This window comes from Urocitellus parryii, chromosome 11, assembly GCF_045843805.1.
Source record: "Urocitellus parryii isolate mUroPar1 chromosome 11, mUroPar1.hap1, whole genome shotgun sequence".
NCBI classification, from domain to species: domain Eukaryota; kingdom Metazoa; phylum Chordata; class Mammalia; order Rodentia; family Sciuridae; genus Urocitellus; species Urocitellus parryii.
This window is the reverse complement of record NC_135541.1, coordinates 3,237,996-3,263,580: the sequence shown is the minus strand read 5'-3', so window position 1 is coordinate 3,263,580 and position 25,585 is coordinate 3,237,996.

The following is a 25,585-nucleotide window of genomic DNA, read 5'->3' as shown; positions in this document are numbered from 1 at the left end:
CAGCTGGGCTGGGCCTCGGGCTCAGGAGTGTCCATGAGGCACAGGGGACTGGTTCTGACCCGGAGGGCAGATGGTCTCTCGCCTGGGCGGACTCCTCGTGTTTCCTCCCAGGGCTTTCCCCGCATGAGCATCCATTCTCCCTGATTCAAGGCCAGCAGGAAGGACCTCCCCGAGCTGGGTCTCAGTTGAGCGCTCGTCCTGCCACGTGCTTGGGGCAGGTGGGGGGGTGGGGGCTGTGCAGTCTAAGGCCTGGGTTGGAACCTTGACGGAGGTCATGTCCCCGCTGCCCAAGTTCCATCTAATTACCTGAGTTACCTGTCCACCTCTCACCTCGCCAGCCCAGCACCTGCCATGGAGATGGAGGGGCCTTGGCAGGGGAGGGCATGCCTGGGACAGCTGTCCTTGTTGCTGCCGGCTCTTGCTCCGTTGGCCTCGCTGGCAAAGGAATTCCGTGGGAGGTCACTCTTCATGGAAGAACCTGCCTGTCATCTCCCGGGGAGACGTGCTCCAGGGTCCCCTGGCCAGAGTCTCACCTCTGGCTTCCTCCTTTGCCACCTCTTTGTTATTCACTAGGATTAAAAATAGACAGTGGGAAAAGTGAAACAGATGGATGTAGTCATTGACAGGGGCAGTTTGTGGCAGTTTTATAGAAAATGATGACCTGTTTTTTCCTGGTGTTGACTTGCATTGATTTCTGTGATTTCATGCAGCATGGTGCGTCTGTTCCTCCAGGTGCAGTGCGGGATTGATACATGGGCATGCAATATGGTTGGCAAATCCCTGCAGCCTCTGGTTGTCCCCCTGTGTGCTCATTCATTCATGCACCCATCTATCTGTTCATCTACCTTCTCACAACCCAGTCATGCATTCTTATACCTATCCATCCATCAGTCTGTCTGTCTGTCCATCCAGATGCCATCCATCCATCCACCCCCCCACCCCCCCACCCACCCAGCTACCCATCCATCCACCCAGCTACCCATCCATCCACCCATCCATCTGCTACCTGCATCTCTTCCTAGGAGAGTCCCCACCCGTGGACTGAGGTGCAGAGAATGTGAGCTCCCTGGAGGGCAGGGCCATATGGTGACCTGCCACCTTAGCTTGTGAGGGTTGTTGTAACAAAATGCCACCAGCTGAGTGGCTTGAAGAACAGACCCACGGCGTCTCAGGGTTCCGGAGGCCACAGTCTGAGGTCAAGGTGCTCCGGGCTGTGCTCCCGCACAAGATGCTGGGGCAGGGCCTGCTCCAGCTTCTCTCCAGCGCTGGTGGCTCCTTGGTTTGTGGCTACGTCACTCCAGTCTTTACCTGGCCTCTTCCCTGTGTGTGTCTGCCTCTGAATCCCTGTCCCAGGGCCACTGGTCACTTTGGAATAGGGCCACCAATTACCTCTGAAAAAACTATTTCTAAATAATACATCCTAGGTACTGGGGGCTAGGATTTGACATCTGAGTTTTGAAGGATATAATTCAACCCATAATGCAGGGTCCCCCCCAAACCAAGCTGAGCCATCCCAGGCAGGGCCAAAGAGCAACCCGCCCCCCGGAGGCTGAGGTCCAATCACAGCCCGGGCCTTTGCTCCTAGCACGGGATCCTGATCCTGCCAGGGCCTCTTCCTGCTGCCTCTGAGCTCCGTGAGGAGGAGGAGGAGGTTTTAGCAAACTCAGCGAATCACCTTGGCTTGGTGTAAGGGCCACAGGTTTCCCGGAAGCACAGGAGGAGTAGTGACCTGGCCCGAGTGCCCTCGGGGTACCAGGCTGGCGGTGACCTCACTGGGCAAAGTGTGTGGGGGTGATTGTGTGCGTCCACCAGCCAAAGCCAGACGCAGCAGCAGGTCTGAACAGGAGAGGGCTTCCGGTCTCTTCCTGGGTAACAGCAGCACGAGGGAGGCTGGCTGTGGGGAGCTGAAGGGTCCACATCGCGCCAGTGGGCCCTCCCTCATCCTTGGGGCCCAGGATGGTTCTGGGACCCCAGTCCTTCTTTTCTGTCCCCCTCAGGAGCTCCCATCTTGGGGAGACTTCCTGACAGGACCAGGCAACCGTGTGCTCCCTTCTCATTGGCTGGCCCAGAATCATGTGACCACACCTAGTGCAAAGGAGGCTGGGATCTGTAGTCATTTAGCTGGGCGCTTGTTATTCTGCTAGAAAGTGGGTTCTCTTCCTAAGGAAGCTATGGATGCCAGGCGGGCCACCAAGAGCCTTTGCCACTGTCACCCAAGGCCCAGGCTGCCCACCCCTGGCCTTCTCTGGAGCACCTGTTCTTCCCAGGTTGGAAGGAAGAGGGTGGGAGAGGGAAGGTCACTTCGCACTGGGACCTCCGGGGCTTCCTGGAGATGATGGTGGTCAGCCCCTCCCATGACCGCCTGTGACAGAGGCCAGGCTTCTCCTCGGTCTCTTGGGTTCTGTAGTGGGTCCTAAGACCTGGCCGTCCACTCCCCACAGACATTAGGGGAGAACCTCAGTGGAGGGACCCCAGGGATGCCCCTCACACAGTTCTCTGTCCCCAGGAGGCCACAGCTTGGCCGTGGTGGGGGGGCGTTACCTCCCTTCAGGCCTCTTGTCTGGGGGCTGCGTGGAGCCCGCGGCACTGGCCAGGACTTGGGGAGCCAGTTGCTGCCGCCAGGTCGTGTGCCCTCTGAACCCTCCAGGGGCCTCCTGAAGCGCTCCTCCCTCCCCCACTCACCCCTGGGGGACTCCACAGCTGGGCTCTCAGCCTTTTTCTGCAGAAACCAACAATTCCGGCCACCTCTGGACTCCTCTGGAGTCCCATTCTGGGTGCCCGGGCCATGGCTGTGACTGAGACCTGACAAACCAGTTTGGAGTCACGCACAGGGGCCCCTGCACCATGGGCTCTGTGTGTGTGGGTGTTGGGGTGGGGTCATGTGGACAGCTTTCAACTGTGGCCTTCAGCAGAACCTGAGCTGGGACCCTGGGACCTTCCAGGGTGGGCCTGAGAAACTCTTTCGTGATACGGAGGCTTTAACCAGCACCTGGGTACTGCTGATGCCGGAGGTCCTTCAAGGACTGGGTTGTCACTGGGGATGGAATGTGCAGCTCGCTCCGCGGCCACCCCGCCTGCCTGCCTGGAGCTGCACCTCCCTTTCAGACCCTCTGCTTAAATGGGTGTCGTCTTTCTCCACAGCCCACTGATCTATTTAAGTGCCTATAATACAGCAGTGTTATCTGAGGGAGACACGCACACTGTCTTGACTAGATTCCCAAGAAATTCTATGAAAGGATGATTTTCTCTGGCTCCTTGATGGGCAGAATGGAATCGTTTTGGAATGGATATTCTCAAGGACAGAGAGAGCCCCCGACGGTCTCCTGCGGTTCTCAGATGTTTATGGTTCCTCTTCTCGCTGATAACCCAGGGCTGTGGCCTCCGTGTCTTCCGAGGCACGACATAAAATAGATGAACAGCGGTTTCGTAGAACCATTTAACCCTCCTGAGCTCTGGCAATCCCAGTGACATTGGTGCAGCCTTGCAGCACTAAGCCTGCAGTGAGAGGAACACCAGGGCCATCATCCCCCAATTCCCACCCCAGCCCCACCTCCTGATCCTGCCACCTGCTCTCTAGCAGGTCCCCAGTGGCTCTTAACCTTCCTGTGCCTGGGCCGCACCGGCCATCCCATGACCGAGCGTCTTTTCCAAAACCGATTCCGTTTTTATCTTCCCCATCCATCTTGGGCACCTCCTCAGGCCCCGTCTGTTCTGTTTTTTTAACAAGTCAACATGACGCACCTGTCGTGGGACAGGATGGGGGGTGTCCAAAGTCTCCTGACACAGGGGTTCAGGAGATGACCCCCCAAAGCAGGCCCACCTCCCAGAGGGCAGGTGCCCCGTCCAGACTCCTTTAGGAGTGACACTTCAAATCCACAGCTCCCGACGGAGCTGAACAGTTACCAGGGAGGGGGATTCCGACCAGGCTTCCTCCTCGGGAGCCTTGCAGACGTCATGTTAATGAAACCAGTGGGACTCAGAGGGGTGATGCAGCGAGTGCCAGCAGCATGCAGGGCACGGAATGGTCAAGTCCACAGTCAGAGTGGTTGGTGGTTGCCAGGCTGGGGCGAGAGAGAAGTGGGAGTTCTGTTTCTGTTCTGCAAGATGAGGAAAAGTCTGGAGATGGGTGGTGGCGATGGTTACTTAGCAACGTGAATGTGATTAATGGCACTGAACTGTACACTGAGAAACGGTTAGGATGGTCAGTGTCACATTGTATACTCTGAGCAATTAAAAGCAAATTACAAATATTGGAAAAAAAAATAAAAGAAAATTCATTCCTGTCTCCTGGGAATCCTGAGTCTCCATCTCCTCCATCAGAGAGACAGCCATGGCACCATGTGAATTGAGACAGACAGAATTGCACAAAGGACAACAGACAGAAGAACAGTCTGTGACCTGTAACCCACCACACACACACACACACACACACACACACACACACACACACACCAGATATTACTGAAAACTTGTTTGCTTCGTACTGTTGGTTTCAAGAGTTCTGTATTAGATTCATGGCTTGTAGATATTTTCTCTCCTCTGTGGCTTGTCCTTGAATCCTCTTGAAGGATCTTTCCCAGAGCACACATTTTTAATTTAGATGAAGCTCTATTTATCAAGTTTTCTCTTTCATGGGTTGTGCTTTTGGTATCAGACTTGAGAATGCTCTACCTATTCCTAAATGCTACTTCTCTTGTTCCCCACCTCCCTAAAATTTTAAAATTTGTTTTGGGTGCATTTTGAGTTAATTTTTTAAAAATAAAGGAAAAAAATCATTCTTTTTTCTTTCTTCATTTATTTTGTGGCTGTCTAATTGTCCACCATCCTTCCTCCATTTAATTGACTTTGTGCCTTTGCCAAAATATCAGCAGGACATCTGGGCATGTGGCTCAGTGACAGAGCACTTGCCTAGTTCGCATAAGGCCCCTGGTTCAAGCCCAGCCTATGTGCACATGTGCGCACACAACACACAGTCAGCTGGACACATTGTGGGTCTATTATTTCTCTGTTCTGTTCCTTTAATGTTTTCTTTTTTCAAAATTGTTTTAGTAACTCTAGGTCAATTTGCCTTTCAAAATCAATTTTTATTATGTTCTTATTTCTATCTACAAAATAACCTTGCTGGGGTTTGATAGAAATTGTGTTAAACCTGTGTATCCATTTAGGGAGAAATAGCATCTTTGCTATGTCGAGTTTTCCCATCCATGAACATGGTACATCTCTCCGTTTGCTTGTAGCTTCTCTGATTTCTTTCATCAGTGTTGTGAAGTGTGAGCTTGTAAGTCCTGCACAGATGTTTTTAGATTTACAACCAAGTATTTAACTTTTTGGTGATTATCATGCTCTTTTAAAAACCAGTCTTGAGGTATAAGTGACAAAAATTATGTGTATTTAAATGTTCACCTAATACTTTGTACAAAGTGTTAACTATAGTCAATAATAGTGTATTGCATATTTGAAATTTTCTGAGAGAGTATATCTCAGGTGTTCTCATTACATAAAAAGAATAATTACAGAAGGTGGTGGATATGTGAATTCACTTGATTGCCATAATTGTATTATATTTTTAATTTCATAATCCACTTGTTTATTGGTAGGGTATAAGAATGCAATTGAATTTTGCATCTTGTATCTTCTCACCTTTCTGAACTCACTTATTAGTTCTACATGTATTTTTGCTGGTTCTTTAAAATTTTATGATAGAAAAGCAAATAGGGATGAGTTTATTTCTTCCTTTTTGATCTGTACACTTTTTAAAAGCTTTCCTTGCCTGATGATACCAGCTAGAACTTCTAGCACCACTTGAATAGGAGCAATAAAAGTGGATTCTCTTGCCTTCTTACCAATCTTCAGGAGAAAACATTTAATCTTAAACCATTAAGGAAAATGTTGGCTTTAGATTTTTGGTATGTGTTATTTATCAAATTGAGGAAATACCCCTTATCCTGACTTTCTATAAGAGTTTTATCATGAATGAATATAGATTTTGACATAATTTTTCTGCAATGATTGGTATGATTTATTTTCTTTCGCTTGTTAATTTGATAGATTACATAAATCATTTTCAAACCATTGAACTAGCTTTGTATCCTTATAATAAATCCCAGTTGGTCATGGTGTCTAATTCTTTTAAAATGCTTTAAAATTCTACTTGATAAGATTTTTGTCAAGAAATTTTCTTTCTTTACTCATGAGGGATTTTGGTCAATGGTATCTTTTTTTTTTTTTTTGGTGCTGTACTTGTCTGATTTTGATGTCAGCATAATGCTAACTCTATAAAATGAACTGGGAAGTGCTGTCTTCCCTCCTACTTTCTGGAAGAGATGTGTGGAGATGGTGTTAATTCTTCTTTAAGCATCTGATAGAATTCTCCAGTGAAATCCTCTGGGCCAGAAGAAGTCTGTCTTGAGAAATTTAAAAAGGCAAATTTAATATATCCTCAGTAGTCTTGGATCTGTTCAAGCCCTCTGTTTCATGGTGGTTATGGTGGTTTGTCTTTATCAAGGATGGGGAGTATTTAGTAAAAGCTGTCCGATTTACATGTGGGATCCGTCCATATATTTCCTTTTATCCTTTTGGTGTCTGTGGGTTTTATGGTGAGATGATCCCCTGATTTATCCCTCATGTTAGTAAGTTGTGTCTTTGTTTTTCTGAGGGTCACTCTTGCTAGAGATTTGTCAATTTTATTGAAAATTTCAAAGACCAGCTATTTGTTTCATTGATATTCTTCATTGTTTTTCTGCTTTCAATTTCATTGATTTCTGCTTTTGTTTTTATTATTTCCTTACTTCTTATTTTGGGTTTGTTTTGCTCTTGTTTTTCTAGGTTCTTGAGTGGGAAACTTAGATTATTGATTTGAGGCTAGTTCTTTTCTACTTAATCCTACAAACCATTTCCTTCTTGTCTAGTTAATACTATAAGTCTCACCCTTAGCTCTGCCTTTGCACAGTTGATATGTCTGAGCCCACTCCTTGATTCCACTAGAGGCCTCCTCTTTGACCAATGGATTACTTAGTAGTATTCTGTTTAACTTCCAGGTGTTTAAGATTCTAATGTTGTATTTCTGTTATAGATTTCTAGTTTAGAGAAGACGCTGTGTAATTTCAATTCTTTTAACTTTTTAAAAGTTTGTTTAATGGCCCAGGGTCTTCCTATTTGCTGCTCCGGCATTTGACTGCAGGCTCCGGTCAGGCGGGATGCTCTGTAGAGTTTGGTTAGATCTTGTTGGAGGATAGTGTTATGGAACTATTTTGTGTTCTTGATGACTCCTTGTGTAGTTGTTGAGATGAAGATAGTGCAGTCTCCAACCACAGTTGAGGACTTGTCTCTTCTCAGTTCTCCCAGGATTCTCCTTGCCTACATGGGAGCTCTGTTGTTTGGTGCATATATATTCGGGATTGCTATGTCTTTTTGGAAGATTGAATCTTTTCTAATCTCTCTCTCTGTCTCTGGTGATTTCCTTTGCTCCGATAGCCGTTTTATCTGATATTAAAATGGCATTCCTGTTTCTGTTTGATTAATGTTTACATGATGTCTATTTTTCTACCCTTTTTTTTCTGTCAATATCATGATGTTTAAGGTGAAATTTCTGTAGATAGCATAGAGTTGAGTCATGTTTTAAAATACACTCTGCCAAGTTCTGTCTTTTAATTGGTGCCTTTAATGTCATTTTTATATTTTGTCAGATGTCCTATTGTGTATTGTAATTAAGTCGGTCTCTCTCCTTTTTGTTTCTCCGTTTTCCTTTTCCTCCCTCCCTCTGGGTCACTAGTGCATTTTCCAGAATTCAGTTAATTTATTTGGAGTCCTCCTTGATAAGGCTTCTCTGGAGGTTGCCTGAGGGACTGACTGCATCACACACAGGCCACTTACAGTGTCTACTTGATCGCGGTCACCTTGGCAATTTTAGTCAAGTGGGGACACCTTGCCCCTGATGATGTCTCCTTGCCCTCCTGTGTTATGGTACAAGTACCTGACGTATCTCCTCTAGGTAAATGTCGAATATCATCACACAGTTTCATAGTTTTTGCTTCAAGCATCACATATAATTAGGAAACTCAAAGGGAGAAGAGAAGAACCCTGTCCTCATCCTTCCTCTCACCTAGTCCCTGCCCTCTCCCCCTCCCTGTTGCTCCAATGTTCTGTCTTTATTTTATTTTTTTGTGGTGCTGAGGGTGGAACCCAGGGCCTCAGGCTTGCTAGGGGAGCGCTCTCCACTGAGCCGCAGCCCAGCCCTCCAGTGTTATGTCTCTTCTCTTTCCTTTCTGTTTGGAGACAGTCAGCCACTCTTTAGGGTTGGCTGGTGTCAGATCGCCTTTGTTTTCCTTATCTGAGAGGATCTTGAGACCCCTCCCCCTTATTCTCAGTGGTATTTGTACTGGTTATATGAGTTTTGGGGTTGACAGTTCTTTTCTTTCAGCACATGAAAAAAACCTGAACTACTTCCTTCTGGATCCATGACTTTTTAAATGAAAACCTGCTCTTATTCTAATCAGTTTTTACTCCATAGGCAAGGTGTTATTTTTCTCTAGAATACTTTCAAAAATGTTCTTATTTATGTCTTTTTAAATCATTATGTGCGTTGGTGTGGGTTTCTTTGGGCTCCTCTTGTTCTGGATTCGTGATACTTACTTTTATATTGTCAACCTGGCTGGGCCACGACGCCCAGGTTTGTGGTCGATGCTGTTCTGAATGTTTCTGTGACGACTTTTGTGGAGGAGATTAACATTCCAGCCGGTGGACTTTGAGTGGAGCTGAAGGTCCTCCATAATGTGGGTGGGCCTCACCCAGGCCTTTGGAGGCCTGAAGAGAACCAGAGATACCTCTCCAAGTGAGAAGGGGTGCTGCAGCAGGTGGCCTTTGGACTTGCCTGGGTCCCCGCCTGACAGCCCGCCCACCCTGCGTGTTTGGGACTTACCAACATTTACAGTCATGCAAGCCCCTTTCTTAGACTCCATCCATCCGTCTTTCCTATTGATTCTGTTTCTATGGGGGACTCTCACCGATAGAGGACTCATTGACCTTCTTAATTAGGTTTTTATCACTGTGTGATAATTATACTAATAGTGGGTCAGTGTGACACAGTCACATGTGCTCATGACAGAATCTGCTCCTTTCCCTCTTCAGTGCCTCCCTTTTGCCTTCCGGCCTCCCCCCATCCCCTTCCCCTATTCTTCTGGTACAGAGTGTACTTTTCTGTGATGTTAAATTTGTGCATTTAACCATACATAACAGTGAGCCGCCTTGTGGTGTATTCACGCATGTTCGTAGCATACTTTGGTCAATTTAATTTTTGGCGCTTCCCCTTTCCCTCCCTGCATCCCTCCTCCTTGATCCCCTACCTCTATTTACTGTTCTCTCTTCTATTTTTTTGTGAGACTCCCTGTTGTCATCTCTTTTTTCTTTCTAGCTTTTGCATATGAGAGAGAACATTCAGCCCTGAGTCTTGAGTTTCGTGAATCTGCAAGCCCCCTCTATTTTCAAAGCTGGGATTCTTCTCAGGCATTATTTCTTCAGGTACTTTTCCAGCCCCACCCTCCTCCTTCCCTGGCTCTGAGACTCCAGTTACACAGATGTTTGGTCTTTTGTCCCCGTCCCACTGATCCTTCACACTGCCTGCACGTGGTTTTCAGTGACATTCTCTCTGCTATTCTGTTTGGGTGATTCCTGTGTTCCTTGCTCCCATTCAAGCCTCTTTCCTCTGATTCCTGGGCTGTTGTACAAAGCCTGTTGACGGAGCGTTTTATTTTGGTGAGTATTTATTAGTTCTAAAGTTCCCATTTAGTTCTTATTTATATTTTCTGTCTTTGATGATGTTTTCAATAGTTTTTTTTTTTTTTTTCATTTCAAATGACTTTGAAAGTCTTGGTCCAATCCATTGAACATCTTTGTTATTTTGATATTGGCATCTGCCAATCTTTTTGCATTCAGTCTGAGGTTTTCTGGGGTTTGGGAGTGGACACGTGATTCTTCAGTTGTTGGAACCTGGACATTCCTGTGTGTGAGACTGAATCTTAGCTAAACCTTCCGTCTCCATTGGCCTTTCCTGACCCAGCTGTGGTGGGGGAGGGAGGGGGTGTCACTGCACTCCTGCAAAGTGGAGGGGACACCTGGGTTCCCACTCAGCCTCTGTTGATGGGGTGGGTGCTCCCACTCCTGCTGGGAGGTCTGGGAGTTGTGCCCCCCCCCCGTTGTCTCCACTGACACTAACTGGGGGGAGGGGCACTCATTACTAGCTGGCAGAGGTGAAGGTCCTGGCCCTTTTCCTAGTCTTTCTGGACACCACCTTGATGGGCTTTGGGGTGCCTGGTTACAGCCTGGACAGGGTGGAGTCCAGGGTCATACTCTGCCTCTGCTGGTGGGGTGCGGTGGAGCCTGTGTTTGCAGTGGTGTTTGGCCACAGTGGGAGGTTATTGTCTGTAGGCCTTCCCTCGTGCCAGGCTGCCCCTTCCCTGGTCCCATGGCTAGAGATGTTTCTAGCGATGTTTGAGAAGATGGCTTCTCCAGCTCTAAGTTTGATGTTTCTGATGCAAAAGGACTCACCACTCTGTTGTCCACACCCTGAGGTCCCGGGCTGGCTGACCTTCTTCTCTCACCGGTGAGAGTCTGCTTGTGTTTGTTTTACATCGTGTCTAGAACTTTGAGTAGCACTTTGCAGGGGTATTAGTTCTTTCTCTTTTACTATGTCAAAATAACTGAGATAATCAACTTAAAAGGAAGTAAGGTTTATGGGCTCATGGTTTCAGTCCATGGTCATAGGCATTGGGGCCTAGGGTGAGGCAGCATGTCATGGTGGGAGCAGGTGGTGAAGGAAGATCTGGTCTCATGGCAGCTGGGAAGCCAAGAGAGAGGGAGGGACGGGTCCCAACATCCCCTTCAGGGGCACACCCCCAGTGACCTGACTTCCTCCCACCAGGCTCCACTCCTAAAGGTCCCACCAGCTCCCAAGAGCACCACTGGCCTCTGGGGACCTCATCCAAGCCGTGGCAGCAGGAGGAATCAGAGAAGGTGACTACTGCGCTTGCAGGTGCAGAGCCCAGGGGCCCCAACAGGGAGGAGGCAGCCTAGGGGGCCACGGCCCTCCCACGGCGGAGGCAGAGCAGGGCTGCAGCCCTGGGTCCACGCCTCCAGGGGGCGCTGCCTGAATGGGTCCCGGCTCCTGTCAGCAGACCTGGGAGGACCAGGGTGGCCCCAGGCTGGCATCCCCCGCACCCCTGGAAGGTGAGCCAGAGCTGCTGGAGCTTCCCCAGCCTGGGCGGGAGGTGGACCGTGAACAGAAACCAGGAGGCAGACCCGAGCTGCCCCCCAGCCAGGCCCCTCCTCTCGGGGGCGGCCGAGGGCAGAGCAGGGTCCGCCTCGCTCACGTCTGAAGGGTGCTGCTGGGGAAACGTGGCTTCTGACGGAGCGTGCAGGCTGGACCTTTGCCCCTGGGAGCTCGCGTGGGGGTGGGTGGGTGGGTGCTGACATAGAGCTTCAGCATGACCTGGAGAGCAGAAATGGGAATGGGGGTGTACATCAGAGCAGTTGAGTCCTGAGCTCATTCTGGGGTGGCCCATGGGTACCTGGGGGCCTGGTGACTCTTGGCAGCGCTGAAACCCCAGGTGCAGGTCGGGGGGCTGCTGAAGCCCTGAGGCCGGGCTGGGAGCTAACCACTGGACTCCCTGGCCAGTGGGGCTGGGAAGCCACGGGTCGAAGCCCTGCCCCCGTGTGTGGCCCGGAGGTGAGGTCTTTGGGAGATGATTAGGGTGTAGATGAGGTCGGGAGGGAGGACCTGGCATGGCCCAGGTGTCTGTGTAGGGGCGGAGGCCAGAGCTGGCTCCTCTGCCACGGGAGGTGCAGCGGGAAGGCAGCCTTCTGCAGACCAGGGCTGGCCTCCCCAGTTGCTGAGCTGCGGGCACCCGGCTCGGGAGGCCCCCCAGCCTCACCTACAGGGGTTTCCTTACAGCAGCCAGGACTGAGACGGTGGGGGGGCTGTCCGTCCTCACAACACACTTCTTGAGCACCTGCGTGTTCCAGGCCCTGTTGCTGATACTGGGGATGCTGGCAGAGTAGGGGGAGGCAGACCCTGCCCATGCCCGGGGTGGCTGGGGGTCGCCGCCAGCTGGCCCAGGACAGAGGCCGCTGCGTCCAGCTCGTCCACAGGAAGGATCAGACAGAGCTTGGTGTTGGGATGAACGTGACCTGGGGGTCGGGGAGAGAGGGTAGTCGGGGAACAGGGAGGGTTTCCCCAGAGAGGACTTTGTGGATGGAGGGGAAGGAGGAGTCTGCTTGCAGGAGCCAGAGCATCAGGTTCAGGCAGAGACTGAGGCGGACGGAGCGTGGGGTACTCGAGGAAGGGCAGGGAGGCCAGTGTGGTGGAGCCGGTGAGTGAGGGGAGGTCACAGTTTGCACCGGGTGGAGGGGGAGTCATGGAGGGTCGTGAGTGGGTGAGAGGGGTCGGCTTCTGTTTCATAAAGGCCTCTCTGGTGGCCACGCTGCAGGGGGCAGGGCCAGGCGAAGGGCCAGGCTGCTAGTGTGCTGGCCTCAGACCCCTGGCAGGAGGCAGTGGCCGGCCCCAGAGGGAGAGGGGTGGGAAGCTGGACCAGAGAGTTGCCATGGCAACAATAGGCAGGTGAGGGATGCCCTCTGGAGCTGGAGGGGTCGTTTGGCAAGCTTTCAGAGACCTCCAGGACTTTTGCATATTAAAAAAGTAATGAAGCCCCTAAGTAAGATCAGAAAACAACTGGCGTTTCCAAGCCGGACAAGCTCCTGTCTCCTGGTGTGTGCAGCCGAATCTCCATCATTTTCCTTCCCACTCACTCTCATTTCCTTACCCCGCAAGGGCCTGGCTGTTTAATTGAGATTCTGTCTGTTGTGCTGCACTGGGTGGGTGCCCGGCTGGAGGCAGCTCTGCCTGCCCGGGTAGTCGCTTCTTCATTGGCGATGGCTTCAGGGGAGAGAGGCACCCTGGACAGAGTGGGCCTCCGCGGGCGGTCTCTGTGCTGCTTGGGCTGTGGGTTGCAGAGGTGGAAGCCGCACCGTGGGTGGGAGCTTAGCTTCCGTCTGAGCCATGCAACGCTGACTGGGGAGCACCGAGGGCTCAGCTCTTCCTGCCGGGAGAGGCCTCCTGCGCCCCAGGTTGGACGGGAGGAGGGGTGCCCTGTGGCAGGACAAGCTGGCCAGGGCTGCGGAAGCCAGGCTGACCGTGCCCGTCATCGCCAGGAGGACGCTGAGCACCAGAGCTGGCCCTTCTGCTTGTCAGCCCTGGACTCTGGCCCTTGCTTCTAAGCTGTTTGAATCTTGTTTTCTGTTTGGTTTTTTCATACAGCGCGTGGATAATGAGAGCCTCTGTGTTGCTGTGGGATCAGGGAGGCGATCTGTGCAAAGCGTCTCACCCCGGGAGCAGTCCAAGGCACCTCCTTTTCCTGGGAAAGCGAGTTTTGTTTCAACAACATAATTACAAAATCTGGAAAATAAAGGCTCCTCTCTTCAAGGGAAACACTATTAAAATTATTTTCTTCAACTGAAGGATGGACACTTTCTAAGCACATCAGAGGGCTTCAGCCTGCAGAGCAGAGTGTGCGGACGCAGCAGCCTGGTCTGGCCAGCCGGGCTCCGAGGCCCTGGACTCGGCCGTGCTGTGTGGTGTAGTTGGACTTCCCCGTGGCACGTGTTGGTGGCCTGTCTCTGTCGCCTGTGCTGCTACAACAAAATGCCTTACACGGGTAGCTTACAAACATCTGAGGTTATTTCTCACGTGCTGGAAGCTGGAAGTCCAAGATCAAGTCTCCAGCGGGTTTGGGGGCTGGGAGGGCCCAGCCTCTGTACCAAGATGGTGCCCCTTGCTGCACCGTCTGGAGCAGACAAATGCTGTGCCCTGAGGTGGCCGACGTCGAAGGCAGAAGGGGTCTGGTCGGGTGCCTTATAGCATGTGCGCGGCTGGGGACCTGCCTGTCAGTTTCCCTCAAGTCAGACTGGGGCTACGGGTTCTTGGGGGGAAGACCAAGGCTGTGCAGTGCCCTCTGGTCCCATCAGACAAGGGTGCTGGCTATCCGCATGACGTGCCATGGTTGATGTGGACCTTGGTGATCTCACTGAGTTTGTCTGGTGTCTTTGAAACAAATGATCTCCTCTTCCCTCCTTCCACACTGCACGCTTTGAGAGGAAGTGTACAGTGCACAGAGCTGGGATCACGCCCACACCCACGCTCAGGTCCTGCCTACCGCCGTCCCCCTGCCTGCCATCCACCTGCTGAGCTCTCTGCATCTCCCCTCCGTCTCTGTGCTTATTAAGCTCGACCTCAGGTCACACGGATGCCCCCAACCCTATCCCAGTCCCACGCGGTTCCTTCTGCCCTTCCTCCTCCCCTGCGGGTCTGTTCCCTGCTTCCCGCCCAGGCACTAATTCAGTCAATCCCTCTGAACAGGTGCAGCGGCTGCAGAATCGTTACCTGGACCCTCCAGGAAGCCACCCTACCAAGGGGCCACGAGCCCGCTGCCATTCCGTGGGAGGTGTCTACATCCTTCGCTCAGGCACACGCTCCCCAGGGTTGGCTCTGACCCCCTCTCCAGCTTCCATGAGGCTGTGACCTGCGTTTGTACCCTAGTTAAATTCTTTTGTCACAGACTCCTTCCATCTTGGGGTCCCCTGACCTTCTGATTGATTTTTTTTAAATGTCACAATAAGATGCACAGTTGACATTGCAGAATTCCATGGGTGTTGAAGCGCCTGTCACGTCACTCACGCACCATGTGGGATTAGCTCCCGACAACCTGCTTCGCCAGTTCAACCCCTCCCCTCCCTGAGTCCCTGGCAGCCGCTGACCGGGCCCTGCCTCTGCCGGCTGGCCTTTTCCAGAAAGTCTTGTCACTGGAGGGGTGACGTGTGTGCCCACTGTGTAGTTGTGCAGTTGTGTGGCAAGTAGCCATCAAGGGCAGGCGTCCTTCACGGCTTGGTGCATACCACACTCGTCCACGTCTGCACGGCGGGGCTGCTGGCTCTTTCTCCTTGCAGAGTAGTATCCCTTTCGATGGAAGGGCATTTTGGTGGCTTTGGGGGTTTAAAAACCCTGAACCAAGCTGCTGTGAGCCCTCTTGTGCAGGGGTTTGCTTGGACACAAGTTTTCTACACATTTGGGTCAATGCTGAGGAGCGTGACTGCAGATCGCACGGTCAGTTCCCCTGGAGCTGCTGATCCGCCCATCACAGGGGAGCACCCTGTGCGCCCCTGGCTGTCTGTGAGGGGCGCCGTCATTCTGCAATTGCCCAGTACTGGTCATCAGTCTCTCTCTCTCTCTCTCTCTCTCTCTCTCTCTCTCTCTCTCTCTCTGCTTTCAGCTACTCCAATGGATGTGCAGTAGTATCTCACAGAGGGTGAATATGCATTTTCCATGCTGAGAGGGAACCCAGGGCTTAGCATGCTGGGCAGGTGCTCTAGCACTGAGCCTCCGTCCCAGCCCGGAGTGTGGTTTTGAATCTATTTTTATGGAGGGAGGGCATTCCTGTCTCTGAGGCGCCCAGGAATCCCTCGCTGTCCAGGGACCTTCGTGGGTGATAGGAAGCTCTGAAATCTCATTAGTGGTCACTGTGCCTTTTGTGGTGGACGAGGTCCCCTGGCCTTTCCCTTTCCCATTTGCTGTTGGTGTGTACACAGCTGTCCACATGAAAAATACTCCAGGAAGCCCTGGAAGCACAATTAATCAATGGGTAATTTATTGTTTATGCAGCAATTACCCAATCTGGTAACGTCACTTTCGTCCTGGGAATATAGATCTTTCCCTCCCAATAAATCTGCTGGCCTTCACTGCTGTGGGCATTTGTTTTCAGGAATGGGTGACAAATAACCACCACTAAATTACACAAGGGCTTTCTTCCTTTATTTTAAAAATATGGAGCATGGTTTCTAAGCAGCGGTGAAGGAGCAGGTTGGGGGGGAGCACAGTGCACACTGGGTGAAGCATCTGGACGAAGCCTTTCTTCCTTTCTATGTGTGTGTCTGGACTTCAAAGTGCCCATGGATTCGATTTTTGAGATATGAAGCTTTCAACTTTTCTTGCACATTTCTTAGCAGAGCTGAAAAGCTGAATTCTATTAACACAATGCTATTCCCCTGGGTGTAAGTTTGCACAGGTGTGCCCACGTGTATGGGGCATGTGTGTGCGTGCACATATGTGGGTGTGCATGTTTGTGCAATGGGTAGGCACATGTGTGTGAACTTTTTGATAACTTTAGAAAATCTCTGGGGAATCCTGGCTCCCACCCTGGATGTTTGTGGCAAAGTAACCAGGTCTCTGTTCACTCCCTCGCAGCACAGAATGGAGTTTCGGGTCTGGCTGCCTCTCCCTGCAGGTGACCTCTGCAAACAGGGAGCAGCAGATGTCAGAGCAAGCAGCACTCCAGGCCGGGAAGAGGCCGCGAGGCCTGGTGTCAGAGCCCCGGCACGCCCTGCAGCAGCCCTGGCCTCTTCGAGAGCTGGAGCAGGGTTGATGGGAAGCTGCCTGTCTAGGGCTCAGCTGCCCGGGGGTGAGGATGACAACCAGATGCCTCATAGCGCACGCACGGGAGCACCCAGCCCTGCTCCTCACCTGGCTCCCCATCAGCACCATGAGGGTGCACCCTGAGCCCCTGGCAATGAGTTCAGTTGGTTACTAGGCTTGCAGAGGTCACCTTGCAGGGAGAGGCTGCCAGGCCCGAAACTCCAATCTGAGCCTCCCCCCTGCAGCAACCCCTCGCAGGCTGCAGCACGTCTCCTCCCTGTCCCCTTATTGTCTCCACTAACTGTACGTCTGTGTGCTGGGCTGCAGCTCCGAGAGGGGGAGAGAGTGTGGGGGCAGCCTTTGGGGACTGGAGGAGGAGAGGCAGGGAGATGCTCGTCAAGGGACACACGACAGTCCGTGGGAGAAACACAAAATAGGTGGACACACAGAGACAGACGGTGGACAATGGCTTGCCTGGGGGGGGGGGAGCGGAGGGAGGGGAGATGGGGAGTGACCACTAAGTGTTACAGAGTCTTTTTTTTTTTAATGTGATGAAAATGTTCTGAAATCGATCGTGATGACAGCAGCACAAACCCACAAATGTGCTGTGCACCCATCAGGTCGCAGGTTTTAAATGGCCGAGGCGCACCATACATGACTGGCAATTCGTTAAAGCTATTTTTTTTTTTCTGAAAAGATCAATGCCAACTGTGCCAGGTGGAGAACCTGGTCTGGAGGAGCAGGCCCAGTGCCCAGCCCAGTGTCCAGCTTGCTGCCCAGGCTGCTGCACTTCTCGGAGTCTGGGTGGGCACATGGTGGATGCTGGATCTCTGGACTGCTGGCTGACCAGTCCACAGAGCCGGTGAGCCCAGGGGCTGGCCGAGTCCCGGGTGGGGCAGCCATTCGGCTCTGCTGGCTGCTGTGAGCCGGGCTGCCCCCGGCACTGGGTCTATTACATTGTTAATACAACCATTCGAGTGTCAGCATATTATCTCCATGCCTGGGAGGGATGCGATGCTGCTTGCACTTCTGCCCGTTCATTTTTATTTATCTGGCGTTCACCTTGATGGATAACAAGTTTATACAAAGGCCCCGTGTGTGTGTCTGAAACAGCTGACAGGGAGAAATAGGGACGGGGACAGCACAGGCAGGGTCCCTGTGAGTGCCCCTAGGCTGTCTAGAGCCTCACAGGGTAATCCCAACACCAGGAGCAGAAGCCAGGGTCAGGCCACAGTCCAGCTGTCCACTCTCCTCTCCCCCAGACCTTCTGTCCACTGTCTGTTGGCAGCAGGAGCCACCCCACAGGGGTTGGGCGTGGGTGGAGGGGGAGGCGGGGTGGGTGGAGGGGAGTCGGGGATGCGGGCGCTCTCCACCCTTTATGGCGTTGTTGGCCTAGAGCAGCGACTCTCAGCCACACGGTTTCCCCCAGGGGATGTTTGGCAAAGTCTGCAGACATCTTTGGTTGTCACCACTGGGGTGGGGAGGCCTCCACTGGTGTCTAGGGGGCAGAGAACTGGGATGTTGCCCAGGGATCCCGCAGCAGCACCTGGCCAGGCCCTGCAGCCCGAGAGCCTGAGCTGGATTACCCTGCCCTGGGGGAAGAGGCAGCAGGTCAGCAGCAACTCTGAGGTTCTGGAAGGGAAGGTAGGGAGCCACTGGGAGGAGCCCCGGGGGCTTCCGAAGGCCTGCCATTTAAACCTCTCCTGACAGGCGAGCAGAAGCCGCGGCTAGGGCTGAGGTGTCCCTGGGCAAAGGTGTTGTGGGCATCTAGGGTGGCGGGGACGGTGCTGGTGGGCAGGAGGTGCGGCCAGCCATGCAATGGCTCCAGTGGAGGCAGAAGTCAGGAAGGGTCTGCCACCCATCCTGGTGCGGGAGTCTGTTAGTCCGGAAGTTGCTGGGCGGCTGTAACCAGTCCTGCGACTGGAGTCTCAACCAGCCGAAATCCACTCCTGGCCCCAGTGGCTGCAGGTCTGAGGTCGGGGTGCCAGCAGGACAGCGTCCCCCTGAGATGGTGAGGGGATGGACCAGGCCTCTCTCCAGCTTCTGGGGGCCTCAGGGTTCCTCAGGTGATCTGTCTTCTCCTGTCTCCCCCCCCTTCTCCTCCATGCATCCAGACTTTTATGAACATCAGCCATTTTGGACTAGGGTCTGCCCTAATGGCCTCATTTAACTTGTTGACCACTGTTCAGGCCCTATTTCCAAAGGAGGACTGGGACCTGGGGTCATAGACCCTGGGGACAAGGACAGCTACAGCTTTGTTGAGAGACACAGCCAACCTGAAACAGGGCTGGCCAAGGGATGGTATAGGGAGCAGACGGGTGGTCCCGGTGGGCCCCACAAGTGGCTGGACAGGGTGGCGCTGGCAATGGGGCAAGAGCAGGAGGCCAGGGTGAGGTCAGGAGTCTGAGTCAAAGAACTTGGTGGCCAAGTTGGTTGGGTTAGGGTCTGAGTGACTGGGTCCGATGGGGTCAGCTTTGGAGTCCTGGGGAAATTCTCGCTCTCCAGCCTCAGGTTTTGTAATTCCAGATTCCTGGGACCCCAATAGACCTCCAGGAGCCGAATCCGGTACAGTCACACAAGAGTATTTATTGCAAGCTCCAGCCTGGACTCACAACCATTTCCGATGCAGCAGTCCCAAGGAGTGAGTCCTGTTGGGAAAAGGTATAACGGCAGCCACACCCCAAAACCCCAACATGGTGCCTGAGGAGCTTCTCTTCCTCTCTCCCTTTCCCGTCGGCGCCAATATTTAAATCCCGCTGGTGGGGAACCTTAGCCCCAATAAGAACTAATTTCATGGGCTCCGGAACTGACATCTGGAAGAACTTACCAATAAACGGGTGACCCGTCATTCACCTCAGCCCTGCCACCTCTCCTTAGATCCCTATAAGCCCACAGCCTTTTGTAATAAAGTGGAACTTCTCCGGTGATTTGTCTCACGTTGCTCCTTCCTTCATTGATGCCGAAACCCAGGAGCCTGGTGAGCTCATTTTAACAGAGCCCCGTCTCTGGCTGCACCGAGACATCTCGCCCTCGTCCGCCTTTTCAGACGCTGGCTCCCTACACCCACCACTGATGGGGCTTAGGTAAGTTCCCCTCCTGGCTCGTCACCCTCTTCGGGCTACAGCAGGAACTGGGACTGTGATCCTCCGGCACACTCCCGATAGAGGAGAGAGACCCCACCCCACTAAGGCCTTTACGGCCGCAGTGGACTCTCTGACGATCCACTTTCCTTTGGGAAGTGAGGCTTCTGGGTTCAGGCGAGAGACCCTCTGTTTCTTCCTTCTCCTTCTCCTGTAACTGGTAAATCCTAGTACTAGGTTCTTCTTGGCCTCCGGCTTTTTGCCTCTGGCTCTTGCCTCCCGAGAGTTGCAGTTCGGGTGACGACCCTCACTGCCTGCCTCTCCTTTCCCAGCTCCTCCTAGAGTCCCGCGATCCCCAAGGTCCTAAAAGGGGACGCCTTTTTAGCACTTGCTGATCGTTTTCCGGCCCGAAGATTCTCTCTCTCCCTCCATCTCTTTCTGTGACCATGGGAGCCTCCTCTTCCATACCTGAAACCTCGCCTCTCAAATGCCTAATAAAAAATCTGGCCACACTCTCCCTCACACCAGACATCAAACCCAAACTCCTGATCAAATTCTGTACCCAAGACTGGCCTACATGTCCTCTGGATAATGGCAATCATTGGCCTCCAGAAGGCTCATTAGATCCAAATCTTCTCCGGGACCTTTTTAACTACTGCCAGGGTCTGAAAAAGTGGAGGGAGATTCCCTGCGTTGAAGGTTTCACCCTTCTCGCACAACACCCTGCTCTCTGCTCCTCCTGCTCTCCCTCTGAAGTCCTCCTTGCTCGCAAACCCCTCCCTTCCCCTGCTTCTACTCCTGACCTCGCGGACTCTTCCTCATTTGACCCGGCAGACGAACCCCCACCTTATCCCTCAGCCCCACCCGCTCCTTCCTTCAAGTCCTGGTCCTTTGTCCAGTGAGACTTTATAGATTTTGGGGGGAAACTCTATGCATCACAATATCACACAGCAAATCATCACACACGGCGGGAAAGTCATAAAACAACTCTAAAACATGATGAGCACAGTCACTGGTGGGAACAAGGTGGGTAGGGTGATTGGTGAGTACAAGAGGGGGATTTGTTTGAACTGATCTGTTTAAAACCACGAGGGGAGTACGTGCTGAACTACATGGTTTCCCACATGTTATCAACCACCATGAACTACTGGGGGTCATCTGGCATCCCAGGTATTCCCCTGTCTCATGCTGATTGGTGGTTGCTAGGGGGTTGCTATGGGTCCTCACCTAGCCTGACTGAGCCAGGGACACCTGGCCCCGCAGACCTCTCCTGTTATTTACAGACAAACAACTCAGCAGGTGGGTGTGTGCCTAGGAGTGCTCGGTGGGTCTTTCCAAAGACAAGGGTCACCCCCTTCCTTGGCCAGGCCTTGAGGTGGAGGCTGGTCTTTTTTTTTTTCCTTCTCTCAAAAATGGAGTCACGGCAGGTTCTCAGTTTCTCCTTGCTGTTAAGATGCCAGCCCAGCTGCCTGAGAGGAAGTGTCACACGGGGCCGTGTTGGTCCATTATGCTTTGAATGACTTTCTACACACTTTTGAAAACATCTCGTGGTCCTTGGTTGGCCCCAGCTTATGTTAAGAATGAACGTAGTTGCTCTCTCCAAGGTCACGCACAGTGTCCGCCGACGCAGACGATTCAGAAAACACAGGGAGTCTCATCAGGCAGACGCCGCTCACGGTCACGTGAGTGGCCACGCGGAATCCCTTCCAGGGGTTGCTTATTTTAGTACCGTCCAAGGACTGGGTGTTGGAATTATTGTAAACCTTTCACTGAATGTTAAAACGCCGGCTTCCCCCAAGCTCATGGTAAAAACCTTTGTGCACCAGTTGGGAGCAGCCTGTCATCCGCACTCTGCTTGGAATTTCTGTCCCGTGTTTTGCTGTGTCCTGCCTGCACAGCCTGCCTGCTTGTGTCCCCTGTCTGTCCCCCGGGTGGTGGGGAGCTTCTCTGTGAAGAAGAGGGAACTCTTCCAGAGCTGAGGGGGAGGGTGGCCCCCAGACCAGCAGCCCCAGGTGGCTGCCCCAGCCGGCCCTTGGTGGCCGTGTCCTCCATGGGAACAGCAGGGAATCGTGGGACACCAGGTCTCTGGCTTATAGCAGCGGTCTCACTGGTTCCTGGCCCCAGGCAGAGGTCCACGGTGACTTGCCCAGTGGCACCGTGACACTGAGGTGCAGGGGTCTGAACCGTGGTTATACAGGAGGTGGGGGCTCCTCTCTTCCTGGGGTCCAAGCCCACCCTGGCCTGGACCTTTCCTGCTTCCAGCCCAGACTGGAGGCTGAGCGGAAGTGACCAGGCTTCGGGTCTGCAAGGGCATCTGCCATCTGGGGCTCCCAGGTGTGGTCTGTCTGTCCCCAGGAAGCCGATCTCCAGGGTGGAGGGCTTCCAGGTGTGGGGAGGCAGGAGTGAGGGGTGGAGCCCCCGCTGTTCTGGCCACCAAGTGACTGCGAGCAGCCCTGTGGCCAGAGGTGCCATGGGAGCACCCGGTGCAGACGGGGCTCCTCCATGGCCAGGCCCCTCCCGTTGGCCTCTCCTTTCTGGTGGCCTGGGGACAGTGCTGGCCTCAGGTCATGGCTTCAGCAGCAGCAGCCGCCTGGCACCATGTGCTCCAGCACCGCCCCCCACTCACCCACACCACGTGCTCAGTGATGCCTCCTTCATCCCTTCCCCCTTCCCGGACAACCTGGACACGGGCAGCCCTGGAGATCTTTATTGCCGGATGACGGTCCACCAGGGGACTGCAGGGCGCACAGGGAGCCCACTCTCTCTCCCTCTGGCACAGTAGACCTGCTGGGCCTCCACCGTGGGGAGGGGGTGGTCTCTGCTGCTGAGCCTGATGGAGAACCCCCCCACCCTGCCGTGGACCCACCCAGAGGGGCCCAGCCACGCCCATGAAGTGGGGTCCTCTGTGCCTCCCCGCAGGAGACAGGGTGCGCTGGGTGGCCCAGGGCAGGGAGAGGAGGCCTGGAGATCAGGCCCCTTGCTGCGCTGGGTTCTAAAAGGGCAAACTTTCAACCTCCGTGTGCTGCAAAGCGGCTTTTCAGGAACTATTGTCCCAGGGACCTCATGTGGCTCCAAACACAGGGAGACCTTTCAAGGCTTGGGAACCGTTTTCCTTCAAGTGAGAAGGGTAAATTTCATGCCCTCTGTGTGAGTCCTGGCAGAGCTATTCTTAGAAATATTCTGAAAAATTCACTGAGACTTGGAAATGCCATAGATTGCAGGAAATTTGAAAGGGAGGGAAACTATAATTCTTCTGAACCATTGTCTTCCCGTGTTGAACAAAGATATCATTAGTTCTATTTTTAATCAGCAAATGCTCTATTTCCAAATATAAATACAAAGGGGCCCTGCCAGCTCTCAGCCCACTGGGAGGGGAGCCCGGGAGCCGTCTTCTCCTGCCCCTAGGGCTGGTCCAGGATCCTGGGTGAGGCATGTGGCCACTAGGGGGGTCTGGACACAGCCCCTCCTGCTGGCGTCTCTGAGCTAAAAAGACAAATGACCCCACCCAGGGCAGGTGGCCACCTGTGCAGAAGGGGGGCATGGTGAGGCCCCCAGCGCACCCATCTGAGTGTTCCCAGCCCCCGGGGCAAACGTTCTGATGCCACTGCAGGACGGGGACGTCTTCACTGCCTGGTTCAGCTGCCAGGCCCAGCCGTCCCCTGGAGTTGGTTTCCTGCTGTGCTCCTTGATCGTGGGGGAGCGGGGGGCGCACATGGGAGCTGTACCTTCTGGGGGGTGGCCTTCCCAGCACCTCTCACCTGTAGGAGTTTGGGTCTGACCAAGGCTCCTTTCTGTCTTGGGGACAACAGAGCCGTGCCATGCTGGCCTTCCTTGTGGCCATGGAGCTTTCTAGAAACTGCCGTGAGGGCCTCTCTTGAGTCCAATGGGCCCAGGGTCCAGACCCGCTCTGCCCCGAAGGCCTCATCACAAGGCTCTGATGTCCTTGCTCCCCACCCCCATGCCACCTCTGTCCCTCTTCTTGAGACCTACTCACCAGCCCCTGGAGATGACAGGCTCCGGAGTCACACACGCAGATCCTCCGAGAGCCTGCTTAGTCCACCTGGCGGGTGCACTGCAGGCCACTCCCCGGACCCTCATCCACGTGGCCTTCAGCTTGCCCTTCCCCACACGGCTTGTGACGGCTAAGTCCCCATGAGAACACCGTCACCGGCGGCTGGTTCCTAACCTGGAGCTGACCAGCTGAGGCCACACACCTGGACCTGGATGTCAGCACTCTACTCCCTGCCAGCTTCCAAGGGGCCACGATGGCTTGGCTTGGCTCGGGTGGGAGGACCCAGTGCCCTAAACGGAGGGCTCCGGAAGACGTGTTCTCGTCTGGGAGCCAGGCCTCAGCACCTTCATCTGGAGTGTCCCCGGCTTTGTGGCAGTGGCTCTCAATCTCTGTCCTCCTTCCACCTGGCCACGCCTCACTCCAAGGGAGGTGGGGAAGTCGATCCTCTGCTCTGAAGCAGAGAACCCCGATGTTAGGACACGTCCATGCTTTAATGAGAGTATCTTGTGGATTTTATTTTTATTTTTTTGCAGTACCGAGGATTGAACTCAGGGGCACTCGACCATTGAGCCACATCCCCAGCCCTATTTTATTTAGAGACAGGGTCTCATTGAGTTGCTTAGTGCCTCACTTTTTGCTGAGGCTGGCTTTGTGATCCTCCTGTCTCAGCCTCCCGATATTGTGGATTTTAAGTAACAATGGTTTCTCCTCTGTCTTTCCTCCTGCCATCTAAGAGGAATCATACCTCACTCCAGAATTCTTCCTGGGCCCCTCTGGTTGGCCAGCCTGTCACTTATAAGCTTCTGTCAACATTTAATGTAGCCTCAAACCCGAAACCTGGTGCTGGTGAGGAGCTGGGTTGGGGCTGGGGGTCTCTGCGTCATCTTCCTGAAGGGCGGCAGCACTGACCCCCCTGGGAAGCAGCACCCTGAGGGCTGTCCCTGAGGGCTGTCCCCGAGGGCTGTCCCCGAGGGCTGTCCCCAAGTTCGAGGCTGCTGTCTCCTGGGGGCTTTCCTGGAGGCCCATGCAAGCTCTCTGAACCCACCCAAGACGGGTTCTGGGTCAATTCCTGCCCCTCACGGCTCCTTGCTCGGGTCACAGCCCTTGGGCACGTGGCCTGGCTCCTGCAGGCTCTGCACTCAGGCACCTGCTGGATCTGGATTGGTGCTGGGCAGTGCGGTGGGCTCCCAGCCCACTCTCCGAGAGACTCCCCTCTCGCTCACCACCCAGCAGGGCAGAAGCAATGCCCCGAGGAGCTGCAGGCAGAGGTGACGCGGGCGGGTGGAGAGCCCCATCAGGACAGGGCTGCGGTGCCGTCCGCCAGGCACTGCTTCAGCCCTGGCTGTTAATCAAGCGGGCATCTGTTAATTGTTCTGTGTGCTCTGAACTTGGAGAGATTCTTCCTTAATTATAGTTTAGAGACTTCATCCAAATGAATTAGTAACTGCAGCCTGGCACCCCTGCCCGCAGAACACCCTCCTCTCCAGCACCCCAGCCCCTGCCCCAGGGCTCTTCCAATGGCCCTGTCCCCTTGGGCCAGGTCCAGACCCTCTGAGAGGGCAGCTGGGGCCGTGAGATCACAGTGCTTATGGAAAAGGAGGATCCCTTTTCCCAGGGCTGCTGGCCTCTTCAGAAGGACAGGCAGGGTGGGCCGCTGCTAGCCACATGCTCCCATCTCATTCCAGTCCCCGGAGGGTCCCAGGCAGCAACTCCAAGGATCTCTCAACCTCCCGGACAGAGGAACAAAATGACCCACGGAGTCCCTGGTCCTGGCCTTGGCACCCAGGGAGGCTTTAGCCACTTCCTGCCAGACCCGGTGCTGGGCAGCTGGCCCAGGCCTCTTGCCTCTGTGGCTCATGGGCTCTTTCCTAAAGGTCACGGCCTTCTCTTCTCTGAAGTTTAAGAGACAGCGAACAAGTCATACGATCTTAAAACAGTTGTACCCTGGTCCTCACGCGTCCTCCAGTCCACGCACCAAGGGTGCCACGGGGCAGAACAGTCTGAGCGTAGACAGCAGGTCTTGGTTGTGACTGAAGCCCA